This window comes from Buceros rhinoceros, unplaced genomic scaffold (genome assembly GCF_000710305.1).
Source record: "Buceros rhinoceros silvestris isolate BGI_N320 unplaced genomic scaffold, ASM71030v1 scaffold4014, whole genome shotgun sequence".
NCBI lineage: Eukaryota > Metazoa > Chordata > Aves > Bucerotiformes > Bucerotidae > Buceros > Buceros rhinoceros.
Genome location: NW_010406476.1, coordinates 122,902 through 130,240, shown reverse-complemented (window position 1 = coordinate 130,240; position 7,339 = coordinate 122,902).

Genomic DNA, 7,339 nt, shown 5'->3' with positions numbered 1-7,339 from the left:
GGGGAGATAAAACCTTAAAGAAATATCGAGTAATTGCAACTCTTTTTTTCTTGTACAAATATATTCCTACATTAAGGCACTAAGCTTAATGATTCAGTGATACACAAGTCAAGATGCCAACATCAATGGAATGCTAAATGTAAGTAAAACTGGTATCTTGTAGAGAATTCTTCCATGAATAGATGATTTATTTCTGCTTCGTTCTGTTAAGGAAGAATCTCTTCTTTGTGGCTGTCATGAACAACCTCGGGAGACACAAAACGATGCTTCAGAGTAGCTCCAGCCCATGGAGGCAGCCTGGCCCTGCTTATATCCTTGCAAATTGAGACGTAGGCAAATGTCCGGTTTCTGTAATGGTGATGTTTGTTTATTTGTAATTAATTAGCCTGACATCTGGCTTAGTGACTGGAACCTGCTTTACCAGGTAACTTTGGCAAGATGAATGAGGTCACCCTGTCTCTCCTATCTTGGGAGTTCATACCATGTGCATCCCAGTCCGGAGTCAGAGCCCAAAGCTGCTGCCTGAGCATTCCTTCAGGGTGCCAGTAGGCGTAACGCAAGCGAAACACGATGTGCTTCAGGAATTATATGCAGTTTTACAGCTGTAGCCTAGAGATACTTAAGGATCACCAGCGAAGAAGCTGGGTGTGGTCTCTGCTTCCTTCTACTCTGCTTCCAGAGAAAATGCCCTGAAGTATTAACTGTGGCCTACTGACCTTTCTTGGAATAATGTTTCAGCCCTCGGTTTGAAAAGGGTGGGCATCACTGCATTAAACAGACTGGAAAATTCAAATTTACATTCTATCTCTCGAGGAAAATAAGACAGTAGAGGTAATTTATAGTGCTTAAGGTGCTCTATTATGAAATAATATCTTGTTGGTCACATTGAAAAGGACAATAGAAGCAGAAGCCAAAATATATTAAAAGGTATTAAAAGGTAGGCAGTGGCTTTTGTCACAGTAGGTTTTGAGCAATAAGCATAGAGAGGGTTGTTCCAGGCACCAGTTTGTAAGAAAATTAAAGATAAATTAAATAATGTCAAATACTTAGATGGATTATCATCTCTTTTTTTTTTTTCCAGAAATAGATTTTCATTTCCAAGTGCAGCAGTGGGAACCTCAAAAAAATTGGTGAAAGTGGGATTTTTCTGTTTTTTCACTAGTACAACTGAAATCAACCCCTATTTACTATTTTACTTTGAACTTCAGTGACAGACTAAAATGCCAAACATACGCTCTAGGGCTTCTGAAGTATTTTGTATCTATTGAGCAGTTACCGGGTTCTCATTCCTCTCACACAAAGGAAGTCCCTCTGTGGTATTTTTATTTTTCACCTCCATAAGTTTTTGCAGCCAATCCCCATATCCTCTGCATCTTTTTGGGATGTTCTTTTATCAGCTGCTTAGCCACTGAAGCAAAGATGGCAATAAAAATTTCCCACTTTTAATAAATATTCTTTGTACCATGCTGCAGAGTAATTTTCTCTGTCTTTCTCTGCCTTGGTGAATATTTTAGCATTGGTTTTATGCTGGGGAGCTGCTCCAGATGGGGAGATGAAGACTGAACCACCCAGGATGCTCTCAGTCCTAATGAACAAGACACAGTGGACTCAGGCACATCCTGTGATGAGAGTCCTGTGCATTCTGGGGGGAGACCACTGCTCTCCTGAGTAACAGTAATGCAGATCCCAAATTGTGCCTTTTGTTTCTATTCATGGAGATGCCCTAAACATACATATTTAAGAAATATCTATTTGTGTTAGAAACACTTTTTTTTGAAACCTCTGTCATTTTTTCTTCTGGCCAATCCTACGCAGAAAAACTGACTCGTGTTCATTAAGATTTGAGATGTCACCAGAGTGCACATTTCTGTGAATAAACAGCTGTTCGGGGGAAGAAAAATACCCAGCCCTAAAATGAACAAAGTTCTTGAGACCATTTGCTTTCAAAATGGTCCATGCAAGTGCCATTGCATAATGAAACGTCACAGGCACTTAACTTTTATGGAGCAGTTATTGACTGGTCACCGTGTTCATTTTCAGACATTAATGCCAAGGTCAGTTAAAACTAACCAAAGTCCAGATCAACATATATTTAATATGAGAAAGTTGCCAGGATTTTATCACAATTTTCTATCCTGGCCTGTTTTCAGAGAGGCTTTTAATGTCTGTGTTCTTTTACCTGTTATCTTTTCGTTATACCTTGCCCATTTCCATGTTTCCCACTAAATGTCAGTTCCTACAGCTGAAATTTAATTTGAATTGTTAAATATATTCATTCTACCAGAGCTTTGAACATGAGTTTATGATTACTTCTTGGAATATAGCTTGCCTCAGCGGGACGTAATAAATTAGTCTAATCATATGGTGAGTACTTACTTCATCCTGTGTTTGTTCCTGCTAGGAACTGAAATTGTCTCTGTAATTGTATGCAAATCCCTTGCAGAATAATCAAAGGAAACCTATGTGTAGCTGCCCATCCTCCACAACAGAACCGTGAAAGTAACCTAGCTTTTAATTCTACTGACATGAAAAATTGTCTCTTCATATGTAAAATATAGATACAAAATAGAAGAACTTAAATTTGGTCCTGCTTTTTTGCATGTGCACTATGTTAACAGTATTTGTGCTGTTGAACCTGTGGAATAATAATACTGGGATTTTTCATTTTTAACGTGGGGAAATTTCTTCTCCCCTGAAAACAAACAAGATAGTTGACAAGAGGTTTATGAATTGCCTTCAGAAGATGCCTGTTTCCCTCTACTGCCTGCAGAAGGAGACTGAAATATTTAGCTCAGTCACAGAATGACAGAATCATCTGGTTGGAAGAGACCTTTAAGATCATCGAGTCCAAGCGTTCACCCTGCACTGCCAGGGTCCCTAAACCATGTCCCTCAGCAGCACATCCACATGGCTTTTAAACACCTCCAGGGATGGGACTCCACCACCTCCCTGGGCAGCTGTTCCAATGCTTCATGACCCTCTCTGTAAAGAAATTTTTCCTAATATCCAGCTTAAATCTCCTGGGCTCAACTTGAGGCCATTTCCTCTAGTCCTGTCACATGAGAGAAGAGACTGACCCCCACACCACTAAAAACTCCTTTCAGGTGGTTGTAGGGAGTGATAAGGTCTCCCCTCAGCTTTGTTTTCTCCAGGCTAAACAGCCCCAGTTCCCTCAGCTACTCCTCACTTGCGCTCTAGACCCTTCACCAGCTTCATTGCCCTTCTCTGGACACACTCCAGCACCTCAATGTCCTTCTTGGAGGGAGGGGCGCAAAACTGGACACAGTACTGAAGGTGTGGCCTCACCAGTCTCGAGTACAGGGGGACAACACTTCCCTCCTACTGCTAGTCATCTGACTTTTAGCTGAGTGAAATTCTTCTGTAAGTCTCTTATTCCGAGCCATTTTTTATATACTGGCCTCAAATCATTTTGATTTGCTTCTTTGAACTCTGTAAAATATTTTAGTATTATTTTTTTAAAATGTGGACACCAAAAAGAGATTTAATCGTGTGTGAATAAACCAGTGTCCTGTATGAAGATCACATAATTCTAGCCTTCCTTTCTCCTGTTTCTCTATTCAAGTATCTAGATGTCAAACATTAGCTGAGCGGGATACTTGAAGTCTCTCAGATAAAGTGCCTGGGACGTGCAGGAGTGTTCAATGTCATAGAATCATAGAATCACAGAATTGTTTTTGCTGGAAGAGACCTTTAAGATCATTGAGTCCAACCATTAACTCATCACTGCCAAGTCCACCACTATACCATGTCCCTAAGGACCATGTTTACATGTCTTTTAAATACCTGCAGGAATGTGGACTGCACCACATCCCTGGGCAGCCTCTTCCAATGCTTGACAACCCTTTCTGTAAAGCAAGTTTTCCTGATGTCCAATCTAAACCTCCTCTGGTGCAACTTGAGGAAATGGCCCTCTTGTCCTATTGCTTGTTACTTGAGAGAAGAGACCAACCTCCACCCCTCCACTTTACATGTCTTTTAAATACCTGCAGGAATGTGGACTGCACCACATCCCTGGGCAGCCTCTTCCAATGCTTGACAACCCTTTCTGTAAAGCAAGTTTTCCTGATGTCCAATCTAAACCTCCTCTGGTGCAACTTGAGGAAATGGCCCTCTTGTCCTATTGCTTGTTACTTGAGAGAAGAGACCAACCTCCACCCCTCCACAGCCTGGTTTTAAAGAGCAAGGTCTCCCCTCAGCCTCCTTTTCTCCAGGCTAAACAACCCCAGTTCCCTCAGCCTCTCCTCATAAGACTTGTGCTCTAGACCCTTCACTAGCTCCATTGCCCTTTGTGGGCCAGGATCCAGCACTTCAATGTCTTTCTTGTAGTGGGGGCCAATGATCACTGTCATTACACTTCAATAAAAGCCACTATATGAAATCTTTGGAGGTTTCCTAAATTGTTGCTCCAGTCCAAAAAGAAAGAATGACATCTTAATTCTGGTCTACATCAGAAGAGCAGTGAGTTAGTTTTAGGAACTGGAAGAAAATCATAGATCTTTAGGCTTTTCTCCAAATTGTTAGTTGTTACCTAGGGGTACGCAATGAACTTTAATAAATTTGTGGTCTGTATGTCAGTTTACAAGAAATACTAAGACTTACTTTAGAATTGTTTCAATCAAAAGGTAGCCATATTATAGTCATAGCATCCAAATTTTAAAGCCTCTCTTCCCAGGACGTTACATTTTTCTGAAAAAGTTAAATACTTATGAATATAGATTTCAAAAAGATCTTAACCCAACTGCGTGTTGGTTTTGGCTGGGATAAAGCTGATTTTCTTCACAATAGCTTGCTGGGTATGTTTTGGATTTGTGCTGAAATTGGCATTCGTAACAGAGAGATGTTTTCATTATTGCTCAGCAGCTCATGCATGGCATCAAGGCCTCTTCTGCTTCTCACCCCACCCCACCAGCGAGTAGGCTGGGGATTCTCAAGAAGTTTGGAGTGGACACAGCTGGCCTGGTTGACTCCAACTGACCAAAGCATTACCACAGACTATATGATGTTGAGGGAAGAGGAATGAATGGAGAGGGAGGTGGGGGATGTTTGGTGTGATGGTGTTTGTCTTCCCAAGTCACTGTGAGGCGTGGTGGAGCCCTGCTTCCCTAGAGATGGCTGAAGACCTGCCTGCCGATGGGAAGTAGGGAATGAATTCCTTATTTTTCTTTGTCTGTGTGCATGGATGGATTTAAAATCAGAAATAACGTGCCCAGGAAGTAGAACTTCTAGAAGGAGCAAGGTAGGTGGCTGTGTAGCCACCTAAAGTACGGACATGGCTGCATGTGCACAGAGATAGAATTAAGGTTGCAACTCCCATAAAATGAATACTTCTTAATGAGAATGGCTGTTGTTTCAGTCTGAAGATTCTTCTCGCATTTTTCTCTCATGTCTGTATTAGAAATGACACTGCATTAATACTGATAGGCACAGACTAATTTTTGAACAAATCCCTGTAGAAAGGAGGCAGAAGTTCTGACATCAAGATCCTCATTTATTACCCACAGTCAGCTCTGACTTAGGGCACAAGTGTCTTATGCTCAGACTGAGGCAGATGTCTGCAGGGGAAGAGTAGTATGTGACAATATAATTAAAGACAGCACAATAATACATTAATTAGAATGCATCGGGGTGGTGCTAATTTTAAGATATACTAGCTCTTGAGTGCTTTAGCTCGCAGTCTTAATAGTCTTTTACATGGTTCTTTTGGATGTTGTTTACACAAAGGTCTACATACTATTGCGTATCAGCACAGGACAAACAAAATCCTGTTAAACTGAGGCTAGAGAGATAAGTTGTTGGGAAACCAGCAATTTCTGGAAAATAGCTTTGCATCAATTAAGATATTGTGTAAGAAAGATAATTTATTACTATAAACGTTACTATCAACAGACTAAAGGCTTTAGTGAAATGAAGAATTTTGGCTTTAAGGCATTGCGCTAAAGAAAAGTTTAAGCTATAATGTATAAAAACAAAGAATATTTACAACTAAGCTGGATATTTGTCAAATTAATAATAAGAAAAGAGAAAAAAGGCACTAAGATAAATATTTCAAATACGTTCATGTTTTCCTGTATTTCTCTTTTTTTTTTTTCTTCCCCCATTCAGTAGCTCAGTTGCTGGTTTTTAAGGTAATAGTTTGTGAGGTTCTGGTAACACTGTAATTACATGCAGTTTCTGATTTAGCATTCAAAGTTATGTAGTAAGAATTTGCTAAAATTTACTAAGAATGTGGGTTCGGTGCTGCTTGTAGACTGCAGCGAAGACAAAGACTTCTCAACTAAACCAGTTCTGTCTGAGCCCTTTTTGTCATAGCTAAATGTTAGACAAATAAAAGCAAAGAAAATATAAAATATTACCAAGGTACATGAATGTACTTTTGGCAGATCTCCGTTACTACCTGGTGGTTTTGGAGATAATGTAGCACTTCCATCAGTAGGATGCTCTGATCATTTAATGTATGAAAACTGCATGTTAAGTTTAAAAATTAAAGCAATAGAAAAAATGTTAAAGGTTTAGATCTGAAGTTAAACATCACTATAGAGGTCCCTGGTTTTTTGTATCACATGGCCTTTGACCACGAATTGTCCACCCTGCTTTAAATATTTCTACTGATTCCTGAAGGTGGCTAAAATGCACTATAATATTTGGTTGACTTCAGGAACAGTATCCTTAGTACATCACAAAATACATTTTGATATCCCAAAGAAGCAAGACTTGCAAGTAGGCATTTTGAACATAACTAATCTACAGCTACAAATTTCTGCTCTTGATAGCATTTACCTTTTTGGGGGGGCCAGTATCCCAGTCTTCAAAAGGATAAAAGCAGAGTAGAACCAGTATAACATATACACAGAAGTCCGTATTGTAAAGGCTATAAAGATTTGTTGCACACTGCAGAACTGCCTTCTGCACCTTCACACTGCACAAATAGTTTGTCGTTTATGTTACATATCTCTTGGTCCAACACAGAGGTGTATTGATCTCTGTGCAACCTTGTCATAGGAAAGATTACTGGACTTGGACGTTAGTCTGCAGACATTTAGTGAAGTGGGAAGAATAATGGTGTCTGAGAACTGTGAAAGCATGAGCAAACTGTCAGACTGCTGTCAAAACCAGGGTTTTTCTTCAGTCCCTCTCAAGTTTCCACTCATCGTTATCACCTGGCTTTTTGATGAGACACCTTTGCAGCGTATTGCATATGAACGTTAAAGACTCTGAAATGCAAAGAAGGGGGGAAATCTTGCTGCTAGTGGGTGTGTGGGACCTGACACAACTTGAACATTTGATCATGAATTCCCGTTCCCGAGCCAAACCTCCTCCC